Source organism: Salvelinus alpinus, chromosome 19 (genome assembly GCF_045679555.1).
Source record: "Salvelinus alpinus chromosome 19, SLU_Salpinus.1, whole genome shotgun sequence".
NCBI lineage: Eukaryota > Metazoa > Chordata > Actinopteri > Salmoniformes > Salmonidae > Salvelinus > Salvelinus alpinus.
This window is the reverse complement of record NC_092104.1, coordinates 6816256-6836821: the sequence shown is the minus strand read 5'-3', so window position 1 is coordinate 6836821 and position 20566 is coordinate 6816256. Positions and strand designations below refer to the sequence as shown.

Genomic DNA, 20566 nt, shown 5'->3' with positions numbered 1-20566 from the left:
AGGTAGTTAGACCAGTAACAGTAGACCAGTAACAGTAGGTAGCTAGACCAGTAACAGTAGGTAGTTAGACCAGTAACAGTAGGTAGTTAGACTAGTAACAGTAGACCAGTAACAGTAGGTAGTTAGACCAGTAACAGTAGGTAGTTAGAACAGTAACAGTAGACCAGTAACAGTAGGTAGTTAGACCAGTAACAGTAGACCAGTAACAGTAGGTAGTTAGACCAGTAACAGTAGACCAGTAACAGTAGGTAGTTAGACCAGTAACAGTAGACCAGTAACAGTAGGTAGTTAGACCAGTAACAGTAGGTAGTTAGACCAGTAACAGTAGGTAGCTAGACCAGTAACAGTAGGTAGTTAGACCAGTAACCGTAGGTAGTTTGACCAGTAACAGTAGGTAGTTAGATCAGTAACAGTAGGTAGTTAGAACAGTAACAGTAGGTAGTTAGAACAGTAACAGTAGGTAGCTAGACCAGTAACAGTAGGTAGCTAGACCAGTAACAGTAGGTAGTTAGACCAGTAACAGTAGGTAGTTTGACCAGTAACAGTAGGTAGTTTGACCAGTAACAGTAGGTAGTTAGACCAGTAACAGTAGGTAGTTAGAACAGTAACAGTAGGTAGTTAGATCAGTAACAGTAGGTAGTTAGACCAGTAACAGTAGACCAGTAACAGTAAGTAGTTAGACCAGTAACAGTAGACCAGTAACAGTAGGTAGTTAGACCAGTAACAGTAGGTAGTTAGACCAGTAACAGTAGGTAGTTAGAACAGTAACAGTAGGTAGTTAGATCAGTAACAGTAGGTAGTTAGACCAGTAACAGTAGACCAGTAACAGTAGACCAGTAAAAGTAGGTAGTTAGACCAGTAACAGTAGATAGTTAGACCAGTAACAGTAGGTAGTTAGATCAGTAACAGTAGGTAGTTAGACCAGTAACAGTAGGTAGTTAGATCAGTAACAGTAGGTAGTTAGACCAGTAACAGTAGACCAGTAACAGTAGACCAGTAACAGTAACAGTAGACCAGTAACAGTAGGTAGTTAGATCAGTAACAGTAGGTAGTTAGACCAGTAACAGTAGGTAGCTAGACCAGTAACAGTAGGTGGCTAGACCAGTAACAGTAGGTAGTTAGACCAGTAACAGTAGGTAGTTAGACCAGTAACAGTAGGTAGCTAGACCAGTAACAGTAGGTGGCTAGACCAGTAACAGTAGGTCACTAGACCAGTAACAGTAGGTGGCTAGACCAGTAACAGTAGGTAGTTAGATCAGTAACAGTAGGTAGTTAGATCAGTAACAGTAGGTAGTTAGACCAGTAACAGTAGGTAGCTAGACCAGTAACAGTAGGTCACTAGACCAGTAACAGTAGGTGGCTAGACCAGTAACAGTAGGTAGTTAGATCAGTAACAGTAGGTAGTTAGATCAGTAACAGTAGGTAGTTAGACCAGTAACAGTAGGTAGTTAGATCAGTAACAGTAGGTAGTTAGACCAGTAACAGTAGGTAGCTAGACCAGTAACAGTAGGTCACTAGACCAGTAACAGTAGGTAGTTAGATCAGTAACAGTAGGTAGTTAGATCAGTAACAGTAGGTAGTTAGATCAGTAACAGTAGGTAGCTAGACCAGTAACAGTAGGTAGTTAGACCAGTAACAGTAGGTAGTTAGACCAGTAACAGTAGACCAGTAACAGTAGACCAGTAACAGTAGACCAGTAACAGTAGGTAGCTAGACCAGTAACAGTAGGTAGTTAGACCAGTAACAGTAGGTAGTTAGACTAGTAACAGTAGACCAGTAACAGTAGGTAGTTAGACCAGTAACAGTAGGTAGTTAGACCAGTAACAGTAGACCAGTAACAGTAGACCAGTAACAGTAGGTAGTTAGACCAGTAACAGTAGACCAGTAACAGTAGACCAGTAACAGTAGGTAGTTAGACCAGTAACAGTAGGCAGTTAGACCAGTAACAGTAGGTAGTTAGACCAGTAACAGTAGACCAGTAACAGTAGACCAGTAACAGTAGGTAGCTAGACCAGTAACAGTAGGTAGTTAGACCAGTAACAGTAGGTAGTTAGACTAGTAACAGTAGACCAGTAACAGTAGGTAGTTAGACCAGTAACAGTAGACCAGTAACAGTAGGTAGTTAGACCAGTAACAGTAGGTCAGTAACAGTAGGTAGTTAGACCAGTAACAGTAGACCAGTAACAGTAGGTAGTTAGACCAGTAACAGTAGACCAGTAACAGTAGGTAGTTAGACCAGTAACAGTAGGTAGTTAGACCAGTAACAGTAGGTAGCTAGACCAGTAACAGTAGGTAGTTAGACCAGTAACCGTAGGTAGTTTGACCAGTAACAGTAGGTAGTTAGATCAGTAACAGTAGGTAGTTAGAACAGTAACAGTAGGTAGTTAGAACAGTAACAGTAGGTAGCTAGACCAGTAACAGTAGGTAGCTAGACCAGTAACAGTAGGTAGTTAGACCAGTAACAGTAGGTAGTTTGACCAGTAACAGTAGGTAGTTAGACCAGTAACAGTAGGTAGTTAGATCAGTAACAGTAGGTAGTTAGATCAGTAACAGTAGGTAGTTAGAACAGTAACAGTAGGTAGTTAGGTCAGTAACAGTAGGTAGTTAGATCAGTAACAGTAGGTAGTTAGAACAGTAACAGTAGGTAGTTAGATCAGTAACAGTAGGTAGTTAGATCAGTAACAGTAGGTAGTTAGAACAGTAACAGTAGGTAGTTAGATAAGTAACAGTAGGTAGTTAGATCAGTAACAGTAGGTAGTTAGAACAGTAACAGTAGGTAGTTAGATCAGTAACAGTAGGTAGCTAGACCAGTAACAGTAGGTAGTTAGACCAGTAACAGTAGGTAGTTAGACCAGTAACAGTAGACCAGTAACAGTAGACCAGTAACAGTAGACCAGTAACAGTAGGTAGCTAGACCAGTAACAGTAGGTAGTTAGACTAGTAACAGTAGACCAGTAACAGTAGGTAGTTAGACCAGTAACAGTAGGTAGTTAGACCAGTAACAGTAGACCAGTAACAGTAGGTAGTTAGACCAGTAACAGTAGACCAGTAACAGTAGACCAGTAACAGTAGGTAGGTAGACCAGTAACAGTAGGTAGTTAGACCAGTAACAGTAGGTAGTTAGACCAGTAACAGTAGACCAGTAACAGTAGACCAGTAACAGTAGGTAGCTAGACCAGTAACAGTAGGTAGTTAGACCAGTAACAGTAGGTAGTTAGACTAGTAACAGTAGACCAGTAACAGTAGGTAGTTAGACCAGTAACAGTAGGTAGTTAGACCAGTAACAGTAGACCAGTAACAGTAGGTAGTTAGACCAGTAACAGTAGACCAGTAACAGTAGGTAGTTAGACCAGTAACAGTAGGTCAGTAACAGTAGGTAGTTAGACCAGTAACAGTAGACCAGTAACAGTAGGTAGTTAGACCAGTAACAGTAGGTAGTTAGACCAGTAACAGTAGGTAGTTAGACCAGTAACAGTAGGTAGTTTGACCAGTAACAGTAGGTAGTTAGATCAGTAACAGTAGGTAGTTAGAACAGTAACAGTAGGTAGTTAGAACAGTAACAGTAGGTAGATAGACCAGTAACAGTAGGTAGCTAGACCAGTAACAGTAGGTAGTTAGACCAGTAACAGTAGGTAGTTAGACCAGTAACAGTAGGTAGTTAGATCAGTAACAGTAGGTAGTTAGATCAGTAACAGTAGGTAGTTAGACCATTAACAGTAGGTAGTTAGATCAGTAACAGTAGGTAGTTAGATCAGTAACAGTAGGTAGTTAGAACAGTAACAGTAGGTAGTTAGATCAGTAACATTAGGTAGTTAGATCAGTAACAGTAGGTAGTTAGAACAGTAACAGTAGGTAGTTAGATCAGTAACATTAGGTAGTTAGATCAGTAACAGTAGGTAGTTAGAACAGTAACAGTAGGTAGTTAGATCAGTAACAGTAGGTAGTTAGATCAGTAACAGTAGGTAGTTAGACCAGTAACAGTAGGTAGTTAGACCAGTAACAGTAGGTAGTTAGACCAGTAACAGTAGGTAGTTAGAACAGTAACAGTAGGTAGTTAGATCAGTAACAGTAGGTAGTTAGATCAGTAACAGTAGGTAGTTAGACCAGTAACAGTAGACCAGTAACAGTAAGTAGTTAGACCAGTAACAGTAGACCAGTAACAGTAGGTAGTTAGACCAGTAACAGTAGGTAGTTAGACCAGTAACAGTAGGTAGTTAGACCAGTAACAGTAGGTAGTTAGAACAGTAACAGTAGACCAGTAACAGTAGGTAGTTAGACCAGTAACAGTAGGTAGTTAGACCAGTAACAGTAGGTAGTTAGACCAGTAACAGTAGGTAGTTAGAACAGTAACAGTAGGTAGTTAGATCAGTAACAGTAGGTAGTTAGACCAGTAACAGTAGACCAGTAACAGTAAGTAGTTAGACCAGTAACAGTAGACCAGTAACAGTAGGTAGTTAGACCAGTAACAGTAGACCAGTAACAGTAGACCAGTAACAGTAGGTAGGTAGACCAGTAACAGTAGGTAGTTAGACCAGTAACAGTAGGTAGTTAGACCAGTAACAGTAGACCAGTAACAGTAGACCAGTAACAGTAGGTAGCTAGACCAGTAACAGTAGGTAGTTAGACCAGTAACAGTAGGTAGTTAGACTAGTAACAGTAGACCAGTAACAGTAGGTAGTTAGACCAGTAACAGTAGGTAGTTAGACCAGTAACAGTAGACCAGTAACAGTAGGTAGTTAGACCAGTAACAGTAGACCAGTAACAGTAGGTAGTTAGACCAGTAACAGTAGGTCAGTAACAGTAGGTAGTTAGACCAGTAACAGTAGGTAGTTAGACCAGTAACAGTAGGTAGTTAGAACAGTAACAGTAGGTAGTTAGATCAGTAACAGTAGGTAGTTAGACCAGTAACAGTAGACCAGTAACAGTAGACCAGTAACAGTAGGTAGTTAGACCAGTAACAGTAGATAGTTAGACCAGTAACAGTAGGTAGTTAGATCAGTAACAGTAGGTAGTTAGACCAGTAACAGTAGGTAGTTAGACCAGTAACAGCAGGTAGCTAGACCAGTAACAGTAGGTGGCTAGACCAGTAACAGTAGGTAGTTAGACCAGTAACAGTAGGTAGTTAGACCAGTAACAGTAGGTAGTTAGACCAGTAACAGTAGGTAGCTAGACCAGTAACAGTAGGTAGTTAGAACAGTAACAGTAGGTAGTTAGATCAGTAACAGTAGGTAGTTAGACCAGTAACAGTAGACCAGTAACAGTAAGTAGTTAGACCAGTAACAGTAGACCAGTAACAGTAGGTAGTTAGACCAGTAACAGTAGACCAGTAACAGTAGACCAGTAACAGTAGGTAGGTAGACCAGTAACAGTAGGTAGTTAGACCAGTAACAGTAGGTAGTTAGACCAGTAACAGTAGACCAGTAACAGTAGACCAGTAACAGTAGGTAGCTAGACCAGTAACAGTAGGTAGTTAGACCAGTAACAGTAGGTAGTTAGACTAGTAACAGTAGACCAGTAACAGTAGGTAGTTAGACCAGTAACAGTAGGTAGTTAGACCAGTAACAGTAGACCAGTAACAGTAGGTAGTTAGACCAGTAACAGTAGACCAGTAACAGTAGGTAGTTAGACCAGTAACAGTAGGTCAGTAACAGTAGGTAGTTAGACCAGTAACAGTAGGTAGTTAGACCAGTAACAGTAGGTAGTTAGAACAGTAACAGTAGGTAGTTAGATCAGTAACAGTAGGTAGTTAGACCAGTAACAGTAGACCAGTAACAGTAGACCAGTAACAGTAGGTAGTTAGACCAGTAACAGTAGATAGTTAGACCAGTAACAGTAGGTAGTTAGATCAGTAACAGTAGGTAGTTAGACCAGTAACAGTAGGTAGTTAGACCAGTAACAGCAGGTAGCTAGACCAGTAACAGTAGGTGGCTAGACCAGTAACAGTAGGTAGTTAGACCAGTAACAGTAGACCAGTAACAGTAGGTAGTTAGACCAGTAACAGTAGGTCAGTAACAGTAGGTAGTTAGACCAGTAACAGTAGACCAGTAACAGTAGGTAGTTAGACCAGTAACAGTAGGTATCTAGACCAGTAACAGTAGGTAGTTAGACCAGTAACAGTAGGTAGTTTGACCAGTAACAGTAGGTAGTTAGATCAGTAACAGTAGGTAGTTAGAACAGTAACAGTAGGTAGTTAGAACAGTAACAGTAGGTAGATAGACCAGTAACAGTAGGTAGCTAGACCAGTAACAGTAGGTAGTTAGACCAGTAACAGTAGGTAGTTAGACCAGTAACAGTAGGTAGTTAGATCAGTAACAGTAGGTAGTTAGATCAGTAACAGTAGGTAGTTAGACCATTAACAGTAGGTAGTTAGATCAGTAACAGTAGGTAGTTAGATCAGTAACAGTAGGTAGTTAGAACAGTAACAGTAGGTAGTTAGATCAGTAACATTAGGTAGTTAGATCAGTAACAGTAGGTAGTTAGAACAGTAACAGTAGGTAGTTAGATCAGTAACATTAGGTAGTTAGATCAGTAACAGTAGGTAGTTAGAACAGTAACAGTAGGTAGTTAGATCAGTAACAGTAGGTAGTTAGATCAGTAACAGTAGGTAGTTAGACCAGTAACAGTAGGTAGTTAGACCAGTAACAGTAGGTAGTTAGACCAGTAACAGTAGGTAGTTAGAACAGTAACAGTAGGTAGTTAGATCAGTAACAGTAGGTAGTTAGATCAGTAACAGTAGGTAGTTAGACCAGTAACAGTAGACCAGTAACAGTAAGTAGTTAGACCAGTAACAGTAGACCAGTAACAGTAGGTAGTTAGACCAGTAACAGTAGGTAGTTAGACCAGTAACAGTAGGTAGTTAGACCAGTAACAGTAGGTAGTTAGAACAGTAACAGTAGACCAGTAACAGTAGGTAGTTAGACCAGTAACAGTAGGTAGTTAGACCAGTAACAGTAGGTAGTTAGACCAGTAACAGTAGGTAGTTAGAACAGTAACAGTAGGTAGTTAGATCAGTAACAGTAGGTAGTTAGACCAGTAACAGTAGACCAGTAACAGTAAGTAGTTAGACCAGTAACAGTAGACCAGTAACAGTAGGTAGTTAGACCAGTAACAGTAGACCAGTAACAGTAGACCAGTAACAGTAGGTAGGTAGACCAGTAACAGTAGGTAGTTAGACCAGTAACAGTAGGTAGTTAGACCAGTAACAGTAGACCAGTAACAGTAGACCAGTAACAGTAGGTAGCTAGACCAGTAACAGTAGGTAGTTAGACCAGTAACAGTAGGTAGTTAGACTAGTAACAGTAGACCAGTAACAGTAGGTAGTTAGACCAGTAACAGTAGGTAGTTAGACCAGTAACAGTAGACCAGTAACAGTAGGTAGTTAGACCAGTAACAGTAGACCAGTAACAGTAGGTAGTTAGACCAGTAACAGTAGGTCAGTAACAGTAGGTAGTTAGACCAGTAACAGTAGGTAGTTAGACCAGTAACAGTAGGTAGTTAGAACAGTAACAGTAGGTAGTTAGATCAGTAACAGTAGGTAGTTAGACCAGTAACAGTAGACCAGTAACAGTAGACCAGTAACAGTAGGTAGTTAGACCAGTAACAGTAGATAGTTAGACCAGTAACAGTAGGTAGTTAGATCAGTAACAGTAGGTAGTTAGACCAGTAACAGTAGGTAGTTAGACCAGTAACAGCAGGTAGCTAGACCAGTAACAGTAGGTGGCTAGACCAGTAACAGTAGGTAGTTAGACCAGTAACAGTAGGTAGTTAGACCAGTAACAGTAGGTAGTTAGACCAGTAACAGTAGGTAGCTAGACCAGTAACAGTAGGTAGTTAGATCAGTAACAGTAGGTAGCTAGACCAGTAACAGTAGGTAGTTAGATCAGTAACAGTAGGTAGTTAGACCAGTAACAGTAGGTAGTTAGACCAGTAACAGTAGGTAGCTAGACCAGTAACAGTAGGTAGTTAGACCAGTAACAGTAGGTAGCTAGACCAGTAACAGTAGGTGGCTAGACCAGTAACAGTAGGTCACTAGACCAGTAACAGTAGGTAGTTAGATCAGTAACAGTAGGTAGTTAGACCAGTAACAGTAGGTAGTTAGACCAGTAACAGTAGGTAGCTAGACCAGTAACAGTAGGTCACTAGACCAGTAACAGTAGGTGGCTAGACCAGTAACAGTAGGTAGTTAGATCAGTAACAGTAGGTAGTTAGATCAGTAACAGTAGGTAGTTAGATCAGTAACAGTAGGTAGCTAGACCAGTAACAGTAGGTAGTTAGACCAGTAACAGTAGGTAGTTAGACCAGTAACAGTAGACCAGTAACAGTAGACCAGTAACAGTAGACCAGTAACAGTAGGTAGCTAGACCAGTAACAGTAGGTAGTTAGACCAGTAACAGTAGGTAGTTAGACTAGTAACAGTAGACCAGTAACAGTAGGTAGTTAGACCAGTAACAGTAGGTAGTTAGACCAGTAACAGTAGGTAGCTAGACCAGTAACAGTAGGTAGTTAGACCAGTAACAGTAGGTAGTTTGACCAGTAACAGTAGGTAGTTAGATCAGTAACAGTAGGTAGTTAGAACAGTAACAGTAGGTAGTTAGACCAGTAACAGTAGGTAGCTAGACCAGTAACAGTAGGTAGCTAGACCAGTAACAGTAGGTAGTTAGACCAGTAACAGTAGGTAGTTTGACCAGTAACAGTAGGTAGTTAGACCAGTAACAGTAGGTAGTTAGATGAGTAACAGTAGGTAGTTAGAACAGTAACAGTAGGTAGTTTGACCAGTAACAGTAGGTAGTTAGATCAGTAACAGTAGGTAGTTAGACCAGTAACAGTAGGTAGCTAGACCAGTAACAGTAGGTAGTTAGACCAGTAACAGTAGGTAGTTTGACCAGTAACAGTAGGTAGTTAGACCAGTAACAGTAGGTAGTTAGATCAGTAACAGTAGGTAGTTAGATCAGTAACAGTAGGTAGTTAGAACAGTAACAGTAGGTAGTTAGGTCAGTAACAGTAGGTAGTTAGATCAGTAACAGTAGGTAGTTAGAACAGTAACAGTAGGTAGTTAGATCAGTAACAGTAGGTAGTTAGATCAGTAACAGTAGGTAGTTAGAACAGTAACAGTAGGTAGTTAGATAAGTAACAGTAGGTAGTTAGATCAGTAACAGTAGGTAGTTAGAACAGTAACAGTAGGTAGTTAGATCAGTAACATTAGGTAGCTAGACCAGTAACAGTAGGTAGTTAGACCAGTAACAGTAGGTAGTTAGACCAGTAACAGTAGACCAGTAACAGTAGGTAGCTAGACCAGTAACAGTAGGTAGTTAGACCAGTAACAGTAGGTAGTTAGACTAGTAACAGTAGACCAGTAACAGTAGGTAGTTAGACCAGTAACAGTAGACCAGTAACAGTAGACCAGTAACAGTAGGTAGTTAGACCAGTAACAGTAGACCAGTAACAGTAGACCAGTAACAGTAGGTAGGTAGACCAGTAACAGTAGGTAGTTAGACCAGTAACAGTAGGTAGTTAGACCAGTAACAGTAGACCAGTAACAGTAGACCAGTAACAGTAGGTAGCTAGACCAGTAACAGTAGGTAGTTAGACCAGTAACAGTAGGTAGTTAGACTAGTAACAGTAGACCAGTAACAGTAGGTAGTTAGACCAGTAACAGTAGGTAGTTGTAACAGTAGACCAGTAACAGTAGGTAGTTAGACCAGTAACAGTAGACCAGTAACAGTAGGTAGTTAGACCAGTAACAGTAGACCAGTAACAGTAGGTAGTTAGACCAGTAACAGTAGACCAGTAACAGTAGGTAGTTAGACCAGTAACAGTAGGTAGTTAGACCAGTAACAGTAGGTATCTAGACCAGTAACAGTAGGTAGTTAGACCAGTAACAGTAGGTAGTTTGACCAGTAACAGTAGGTAGTTAGATCAGTAACAGTAGGTAGTTAGAACAGTAACAGTAGGTAGTTAGAACAGTAACAGTAGGTAGCTAGACCAGTAACAGTAGGTAGCTAGACCAGTAACAGTAGGTAGTTAGACTAGTAACAGTAGACCAGTAACAGTAGGTAGTTAGACCAGTAACAGTAGACCAGTAACAGTAGGTAGTTAGACCAGTAACAGTAGACCAGTAACAGTAGGTAGTTAGACCAGTAAGAGTAGGTAGTTAGACCAGTAACAGTAGGTAGTTAGACCAGTAACAGTAGGTAGTTAGAACAGTAACAGTAGGTAGTTAGATCAGTAACAGTAGGTAGTTAGACCAGTAACAGTAGACCAGTAACAGTAAGTAGTTAGACCAGTAACAGTAGACCAGTAACAGTAGGTAGTTAGACCAGTAACAGTAGGTAGTTAGACCAGTAACAGTAGGTAGTTAGAACAGTAACAGTAGGTAGTTAGATCAGTAACAGTAGGTAGTTAGACCAGTAACAGTAGACCAGTAACAGTAGACCAGTAACAGTAACAGTAGACCAGTAACAGTAGGTAGTTAGATCAGTAACAGTAGGTAGTTAGACCAGTAACAGTAGGTAGCTAGACCAGTAACAGTAGGTGGCTAGACCAGTAACAGTAGGTAGTTAGACCAGTAACAGTAGGTAGTTAGACCAGTAACAGTAGGTAGCTAGACCAGTAACAGTAGGTGGCTAGACCAGTAACAGTAGGTCACTAGACCAGTAACAGTAGGTGGCTAGACCAGTAACAGTAGGTAGTTAGATCAGTAACAGTAGGTAGTTAGATCAGTAACAGTAGGTAGTTAGACCAGTAACAGTAGGTAGCTAGACCAGTAACAGTAGGTCACTAGACCAGTAACAGTAGGTGGCTAGACCAGTAACAGTAGGTAGTTAGATCAGTAACAGTAGGTAGTTAGATCAGTAACAGTAGGTAGTTAGACCAGTAACAGTAGGTAGTTAGATCAGTAACAGTAGGTAGTTAGACCAGTAACAGTAGGTAGCTAGACCAGTAACAGTAGGTCACTAGACCAGTAACAGTAGGTAGTTAGATCAGTAACAGTAGGTAGTTAGATCAGTAACAGTAGGTAGTTAGATCAGTAACAGTAGGTAGCTAGACCAGTAACAGTAGGTAGTTAGACCAGTAACAGTAGGTAGTTAGATCAGTAACAGTAGACCAGTAACAGTAGACCAGTAACAGTAGACCAGTAACAGTAGGTAGCTAGACCAGTAACAGTAGGTAGTTAGACCAGTAACAGTAGGTAGTTAGACTAGTAACAGTAGACCAGTAACAGTAGGTAGTTAGACCAGTAACAGTAGGTAGTTAGACCAGTAACAGTAGACCAGTAACAGTAGACCAGTAACAGTAGGTAGTTAGACCAGTAACAGTAGACCAGTAACAGTAGACCAGTAACAGTAGGTAGTTAGACCAGTAACAGTAGGCAGTTAGACCAGTAACAGTAGGTAGTTAGACCAGTAACAGTAGACCAGTAACAGTAGGTAGCTAGACCAGTAACAGTAGGTAGTTAGACCAGTAACAGTAGGTAGTTAGACTAGTAACAGTAGACCAGTAACAGTAGGTAGTTAGACCAGTAACAGTAGGTAGTTAGAACAGTAACAGTAGACCAGTAACAGTAGGTAGTTAGACCAGTAACAGTAGACCAGTAACAGTAGGTAGTTAGACCAGTAACAGTAGACCAGTAACAGTAGGTAGTTAGACCAGTAACAGTAGACCAGTAACAGTAGGTAGTTAGACCAGTAACAGTAGGTAGTTAGACCAGTAACAGTAGGTAGCTAGACCAGTAACAGTAGGTAGTTAGACCAGTAACCGTAGGTAGTTTGACCAGTAACAGTAGGTAGTTAGATCAGTAACAGTAGGTAGTTAGAACAGTAACAGTAGGTAGTTAGAACAGTAACAGTAGGTAGCTAGACCAGTAACAGTAGGTAGCTAGACCAGTAACAGTAGGTAGTTAGACCAGTAACAGTAGGTAGTTTGACCAGTAACAGTAGGTAGTTAGACCAGTAACAGTAGGTAGTTAGATCAGTAACAGTAGGTAGTTAGATCAGTAACAGTAGGTAGTTAGAACAGTAACAGTAGGTAGTTAGGTCAGTAACAGTAGGTAGTTAGATCAGTAACAGTAGGTAGTTAGAACAGTAACAGTAGGTAGTTAGATCAGTAACAGTAGACCAGTAACAGTAGACCAGTAACAGTAGACCAGTAACAGTAGGTAGCTAGACCAGTAACAGTAGGTAGTTAGACTAGTAACAGTAGACCAGTAACAGTAGGTAGTTAGACCAGTAACAGTAGGTAGTTAGACCAGTAACAGTAGACCAGTAACAGTAGGTAGTTAGACCAGTAACAGTAGACCAGTAACAGTAGACCAGTAACAGTAGGTAGGTAGACCAGTAACAGTAGGTAGTTAGACCAGTAACAGTAGGTAGTTAGACCAGTAACAGTAGACCAGTAACAGTAGACCAGTAACAGTAGGTAGCTAGACCAGTAACAGTAGGTAGTTAGACCAGTAACAGTAGGTAGTTAGACTAGTAACAGTAGACCAGTAACAGTAGGTAGTTAGACCAGTAACAGTAGGTAGTTAGACCAGTAACAGTAGACCAGTAACAGTAGGTAGTTAGACCAGTAACAGTAGACCAGTAACAGTAGGTAGTTAGACCAGTAACAGTAGGTCAGTAACAGTAGGTAGTTAGACCAGTAACAGTAGACCAGTAACAGTAGGTAGTTAGACCAGTAACAGTATGTAGTTAGACCAGTAACAGTAGGTAGTTAGACCAGTAACAGTAGGTAGTTTGACCAGTAACAGTAGGTAGTTAGATCAGTAACAGTAGGTAGTTAGAACAGTAACAGTAGGTAGTTAGAACAGTAACAGTAGGTAGATAGACCAGTAACAGTAGGTAGCTAGACCAGTAACAGTAGGTAGCTAGACCAGTAACAGTAGGTAGTTAGACCAGTAACAGTAGGTAGTTAGACCAGTAACAGTAGGTAGTTAGATCAGTAACAGTAGGTAGTTAGATCAGTAACAGTAGGTAGTTAGACCATTAACAGTAGGTAGTTAGATCAGTAACAGTAGGTAGTTAGATCAGTAACAGTAGGTAGTTAGAACAGTAACAGTAGGTAGTTAGATCAGTAACAGTAGGTAGTTAGATCAGTAACAGTAGGTAGTTAGAACAGTAACAGTAGGTAGTTAGATCAGTAACAGTAGGTAGTTAGATCAGTAACAGTAGGTAGTTAGAACAGTAACAGTAGGTAGTTAGATCAGTAACAGTAGGTAGTTAGATCAGTAACAGTAGGTAGTTAGACCAGTAACAGTAGACCAGTAACAGTAGGTAGTTAGACCAGTAACAGTAGGTAGTTAGACCAGTAACAGTAGATAGTTAGACCAGTAACAGTAGGTAGTTAGAACAGTAACAGTAGGTAGCTAGACCAGTAACAGTAGGTAGTTAGACCATTAACAGTAGGTAGTTAGACCAGTAACAGTAGGTCGTTAGACCAGTAACAGTAGGTCGTTAGACCAGTAACAGTAGGTAGTTAGAACAGTAACAGTAGGTAGTTAGACCAGTAACAGTAGACCAGTAACAGTAGGTAGTTAGACCAGTAACAGTAGGTCGTTAGACCAGTAACAGTAGGTAGTTAGACCAGTAACAGTAGGTAGTTAGACCAGTAACAGTAGGTAGTTAGACCAGTAACAGTAGACCAGTTACAGTAGGTAGTTAGACCAGTAACAGTAGGTAGCTAGACCAGTAACAGTAGGTAGCTAGACCAGTAACAGTAGGTAGTTAGACCAGTAACAGTAGGTCGTTAGACCAGTAACAGTAGACCAGTAACAGTAGGTAGTTAGACCAGTAACAGTAGACCAGTAACAGTAGGTAGTTAGACCAGTAACAGTAGGTAGTTAGACCAGTAACAGTAGACCAGTAAGAGTAGGTAGTTAGACCAGTAACAGTAGACCAGTAACAGTAGGTAGTTAGACCAGTAACAGTAGGTAGTTAGAACAGTAACAGTAGACCAGTAACAGTAGGTAGTTAGACCAGTAACAGTAGACCAGTAACAGTAGGTAGTTAGACCAGTAACAGTAGGTAGTTAGAACAGTAACAGTAGGTAGTTAGACCAGTAACAGTAGGTAGTTAGACCAGTAACAGTAGATAGTTAGACCAGTAACAGTAGGTAGTTAGAACAGTAACAGTAGGTAGCTAGACCAGTAACAGTAGGTAGTTAGACCATTAACAGTAGGTAGTTAGACCAGTAACAGTAGGTTGTTAGACCAGTAACAGTAGGTCGTTAGACCAGTAACAGTAGGTCGTTAGACCAGTAACAGTAGGTAGTTAGACCAGTAACAGTAGGTAGTTAGACCAGTAACAGTAGACCAGTAACAGTAGGTAGTTAGACCAGTAACAGTAGGTAGCTAGACCAGTAACAGTAGGTAGCTAGACCAGTAACAGTAGGTAGTTAGACCAGTAACAGTAGGTAGTTAGACCAGTAACAGTAGACCAGTAACAGTAGGTAGTTAGACCAGTAACAGTAGACCAGTAACAGTAGGTAGTTAGACCAGTAACAGTAGGTAGTTAGACCAGTAACAGTAGACCAGTAACAGTAGGTAGTTAGACCAGTAACAGTAGGTAGTTAGACTAGTAACAGTAGACCAGTAACAGTAGATAGCTAGACCAGTAACAGTAGGTAGTTAGACTAGTAACAGTAGACCAGTAACAGTAGATAGTTAGACCAGTAACAGTAGACCAGTAACATTAGATAGCTAGACCAGTAACAGTAGGTAGTTAGACCAGTAACAGTAGATAGTTAGACCAGTAACAGTAGGTAGTTAGACTAGTAACAGTAGACCAGTAACATTAGGTAGTTAGACCAGTAACAGTAGATAGTTAGACCAGTAACAGTAGGTAGTTAGACTAGTAACAGTAGACCAGTAACATTAGGTAGTTAGACCAGTAACAGTAGATAGTTAGACCAGTAACAGTAGATAGTTAGACCAGTAACAGTAGACCAGTAACAGTAGGTAGTTAGACCAGTAACAGTAGGTAGTTAGACCAGTAACAGTAGGTAGTTAGACCAGTAACAGTAGACCAGTAACAGTAGGTAGTTAGACCAGTAACAGTAGATAGTTAGACCAGTAACAGTAGACCAGTAACAGTAGGTAGTTAGACCAGTAACAGTAGGTAGTTAGACCAGTAACAGTAGACCAGTAACAGTAGGTAGTTAGACCAGTAACAGTAGGTAGTTAGACCAGTAACAGTAGACCAGTAACAGTAGATAGTTAGACCAGTAACAGTAGACCAGTAACAGTAGATAGTTAGACCAGTAACAGTAGGTAGTTAGACCAGTAACAGTAGACCAGTAACAGTAGGTAGTTAGACCAGTAACAGTAGACCAGTAACAGTAGGTAGTTAGACCAGTAACAGTAGGTAGTTAGACCAGTAACAGTAGACCAGTAACAGTAGGTAGTTAGACCAGTAACAGTAGACCAGTAACAGTAGGTAGCTAGACCAGTAACAGTAGGTAGTTAGACCAGTAACAGTAGGTAGTTAGACTAGTAACAGTAGACCAGTAACATTAGGTAGTTAGACCAGTAACAGTAGGTAGTTAGACCAGTAACAGTAGACCAGTAACAGTAGGTAGTTAGACCAGTAACAGTAGACCAGTAACAGTAGGTAGTTAGACCAGTAACAGTAGGTAGTTAGACTAGTAACAGTAGACCAGTAACAGTAGGTAGTTAGACCAGTAACAGTAGACCAGTAACAGTAGGTAGTTAGACCAGTAACAGTAGACCAGTAACAGTAGGTAGTTAGACCAGTAACAGTAGGTAGTTAGACCAGTAACAGTAGATAGTTAGACCAGTAACAGTAGGTAGTTAGAACAGTAACAGTAGGTAGTTAGATCAGTAACAGTAGGTAGTTAGACCAGTAACAGTAGACCAGTAACAGTAAGTAGTTAGACCAGTAACAGTAGACCAGTAACAGTAGGTAGTTAGACCAGTAACAGTAGGTAGTTAGACCAGTAACAGTAGGTAGTTAGACCAGTAACAGTAGGTAGTTAGAACAGTAACAGTAGGTAGTTAGATCAGTAACAGTAGGTAGTTAGACCAGTAACAGTAGACCAGTAACAGTAGACCAGTAACAGTAGGTAGTTAGACCAGTAACAGTAGATAGTTAGACCAGTAACAGTAGGTAGTTAGATCAGTAACAGTAGGTAGTTAGACCAGTAACAGTAGGTAGTTAGACCAGTAACAGTAGGTAGCTAGACCAGTAACAGTAGGTGGCTAGACCAGTAACAGTAGGTAGTTAGACCAGTAACAATAGGTAGTTAGACCAGTAACAGTAGGTAGCTAGACCAGTAACAGTAGGTAGTTAGACCAGTAACAGTAGGTAGTTAGACCAGTAACAGTAGGTCACTAGAACAGTAAGAGTAGGTAGCTAGACCAGTAACAGTAGGTAGTTAGATCAGTAACAGTAGGTAGTTAGATCAGTAACAGTAGGTAGTTAGATCAGTAACAGTAGGTAGCTAGACCAGTAACAGTAGGTAGTTAGACCAGTAACAGTAGGTAGTTAGACCAGTAACAGTAGACCAGTAACAGTAGACCAGTAACAGTAGACCAGTAACAGTAGGTAGCTAGACCAGTAACAGTAGGTAGTTAGACCAGTAACAGTAGGTAGTTAGACTAGTAACAGTAGACCAGTAACAGTAGGTAGTTAGACCAGTAACAGTAGGTAGTTAGACCAGTAACAGTAGACCAGTAACAGTAGACCAGTAACAGTAGGTAGTTAGACCAGTAACAGTAGACCAGTAACAGTAGACCAGTAACAGTAGGTAGTTAGACCAGTAACAGTAGGCAGTTAGACCAGTAACAGTAGGTAGTTAGACCAGTAACAGTAGACCAGTAACAGTAGACCAGTAACAGTAGGTAGCTAGACCAGTAACAGTAGGTAGTTAGACCAGTAACAGTAGGAAGTTAGACCAGTAACAGTAGACCAGTAACAGTAGGTAGTTAGACCAGTAACAGTAGACCAGTAACAGTAGGTAGTTAGACCAGTAACAGTAGACCAGTAACAGTAGGTAGTTAGACCAGTAACAGTAGACCAGTAACAGTAGGTAGTTAGACCAGTAACAGTAGACCAGTAACAGTAGGTAGTTAGACCAGTAACAGTAGGTAGTTAGACCAGTAACAGTAGGTAGTTAGATCAGTAACATTAGGTAGTTAGAACAGTAACAGTAGGTAGTTAGAACAGTAACAGTAGGTAGCTAGACCAGTAACAGTAGGTAGCTAGACCAGTAACAGTAGGTAGTTAGACCAATAACAGTAGGTAGTTTGACCAGTAACAGTAGGTAGTGAGACCAGTAACAGTAGGTAGTTAGAACAGTAACAGTAGGTAGTTAGGTCAGTAACAGTAGGTAGTTAGATCAGTAACAGTAGGTAGTTAGAACAGTAACAGTAGGTAGTTAGATCAATAACAGTAGGTAGTTAGATCAGTAACAGTAGGTAGTTAGAACAGTAACAGTAGGTAGTTAGATAAGTAACAGTAGGTAGTTAGATCAGTAACAGTAGGTAGTTAGAACAGTAACAGTAGGTAGTTAGATCAGTAACAGTGGTAGCTAGACCAGTAACAGTAGGTAGTTAGACCAGTAACAGTAGGTAGTTAGACCAGTAACAGTAGACCAGTAACAGTAGACCAGTAACAGTAGACCAGTAACAGTAGGTAGCTAGACCAGTAACAGTAGGTAGTTAGACCAGTAACAGTAGGTAGTTAGACTAGTAACAGTAGACCAGTAACAGTAGGTAGTTAGACCAGTAACAGTAGGTAGTTAGACCAGTAACAGTAGACCAGTAACAGTAGGTAGTTAGACCAGTAACAGTAGACCAGTAACAGTAGGTAGTTAGACCAGTAACAGTAGACCAGTAACAGTAGGTAGTTAGACCAGTAACAGTAGACCAGTAACAGTAGGTAGTTAGACCAGTAACAGTAGGTAGTTAGACCAGTAACAGTAGGTATCTAGACCAGTAACAGTAGGTAGTTAGACCAGTAACAGTAGGTAGTTTGACCAGTAACAGTAGGTAGTTAGATCAGTAACATTAGGTAGTTAGAACAGTAACAGTAGGTAGTTAGAACAGTAACAGTAGGTAGCTAGACCAGTAACAGTAGGTAGCTAGACCAGTAACAGTAGGTAGTTAGACCAGTAACAGTAGGTAGTTTGACCAGTAACAGTAGGTAGTTAGACCAGTAACAGTAGGTAGTTAGATCAGTAACAGTAGGTAGTTAGATCAGTAACAGTAGGTAGTTAGACCATTAACAGTAGGTAGTTAGATCAGTAACAGTAGGTAGTTAGATCAGTAACAGTAGGTAGTTAGAACAGTAACAGTAGGTAGTTAGATCAGTAACAGTAGGTAGATAGATCAGTAACAGTAGGTAGTTAGAACAGTAACAGTAGGTAGTTAGATCAGTAACAGTAGGTAGTTAGATCAGTAACAGTAGGTAGTTAGAACAGTAACAGTAGGTAGTTAGATCAGTAACAGTAGGTAGTTAGATCAGTAACAGTAGGTAGTTAGACCAGTAACAGTAGACCAGTAACAGTAGGTAGTTAGACCAGTAACAGTAGGTAGTTAGACCAGTAACAGTAGATAGTTAGACCAGTTACAGTAGGTAGTTAGAACAGTAACAGTAGGTAGCTAGACCAGTAACAGTAGGTAGCTAGACCATTAACAGTAGGTAGTTAGACCAGTAACAGTAGGTCGTTAGACCAGTAACAGTAGGTCGTTAGACCAGTAACAGTAGGTAGTTAGAACAGTAACAGTAGGTAGTTAGACCAGTAACAGTAGACCAGTAACAGTAGGTAGTTAGACCAGTAACAGTAGGTCGTTAGACCAGTAACAGTAGGTAGTTAGACCAGTAACAGTAGGTAGTTAGACCAGTAACAGTAGGTAGTTAGACCAGTAACAGTAGACCAGTAACAGTAGGTAGTTAGACCAGTAACAGTAGGTAGCTAGACCAGTAACAGTAGGTAGCTAGACCAGTAACAGTAGGTAGTTAGACCAGTAACAGTAGGTAGTTAGACCAGTAACAGTAGACCAGTAACAGTAGGTAGTTAGACCAGTAACAGTAGACCAGTAACAGTAGGTAGTTAGACCAGTAACAGTAGGTAGTTAGACCAGTAACAGTAGACCAGTAACAGTAGGTAGTTAGACCAGTAACAGTAGACCAGTAACAGTAGGTAGTTAGACCAGTAACAGTAGGTAGTTAGAACAGTAACAGTAGACCAGTAACAGTAGGTAGTTAGACCAGTAACAGTAGACCAGTAACAGTAGGTAGTTAGAACAGTAACAGTAGGTAGTTAGACCAGTAACAGTAGGTAGTTAGACCAGTAACAGTAGATAGTTAGACCAGTAACAGTAGGTAGTTAGAACAGTAACAGTAGGTAGCTAGACCAGTAACAGTAGGTAGTTAGACCATTAACAGTAGGTAGTTAGACCAGTAACAGTAGGTTGTTAGACCAGTAACAGTAGGTCGTTAGACCAGTAACAGTAGGTAGTTAGACCAGTAACAGTAGGTAGTTAGACCAGTAACAGTAGGTAGTTAGACCAGTAACAGTAGACCAGTAACAGTAGGTAGTTAGACCAGTAACAGTAGGTAGCTAGACCAGTAACAGTAGGTAGCTAGACCAGTAACAGTAGGTAGTTAGACCAGTAACAGTAGGTAGTTAGACCAGTAACAGTAGACCAGTAACAGTAGGTAGTTAGACCAGTAACAGTAGACCAGTAACAGTAGGTAGTTAGACCAGTAACAGTAGGTAGTTAGACCAGTAACAGTAGACCAGTAACAGTAGGTAGTTAGACCAGTAACAGTAGGTAGTTAGACCAGTAACAGTAGACCAGTAACAGTAGGTAGTTAGACCAGTAACAGTAGGTAGTTAGAACAGTAACAGTAGGTAGTTAGACCAGTAACAGTAGGTAGTTAGACCAGTAACAGTAGATAGTTAGACCAGTAACAGTAGGTAGTTAGACCAGTAACAGTAGATAGTTAGACCAGTAACAGTAGGTAGTTAGACCAGTAACAGTAGGTAGTTAGACCAGTAACAGTAGGTCACTAGACCAGTAACAGTAGATAGTTAGACCAGTAACAGTAGGTAGTTAGACCAGTAACAGTAGGTAGCTAGACCAGTAACAGTAGGTAGTTAGACCAGTAACAGTAGGTAGCTAGACCAGTAACAGTAGGTAGTTAGACCAGTAACAGTAGGTAGTTAGACCAGTAACAGTAGGTCACTAGACCAGTAACAGTAGATAGTTAGACCAGTAACAGTAGGTAGTTAGACCAGTAACAGTAGATAGTTAGACCAGTAACAGTAGGTGGCTAGACCAGTAACAGTAGGTAGTTAGACCAGTAACAGTAGGTAGTTAGATCAGTAACAGTAGGTAGTTAGACCAGTAACAGTAGGTAGTTAGACCAGTAACAGTAGATAGCTAGACCAGTAACAGTAGGTAGTTAGACCAGTAACAGTAGGTAGTTAGACCAGTAACAGTAGGTAGTTAGACCAGTAACAGTAGGTAGCTAGACCAGTAACAGTAGGTAGCTAGACCAGTAACAGTAGGTAGTTAGACCAGTAACAGTAGGTAGCTAGACCAGTA

At 40.5% G+C, this 20566-nt stretch overlaps 1 protein-coding gene across 1 annotated transcript in view; it reads left to right on the top strand.

Moving 5' to 3' along the window:
* The window catches only part of fras1 (Fraser extracellular matrix complex subunit 1), a 229565-nt gene that overhangs the window by 143239 nt on the left and 65760 nt on the right, over positions 1–20566 (top strand). The gene's annotated exons all lie outside the window — the stretch shown is intronic.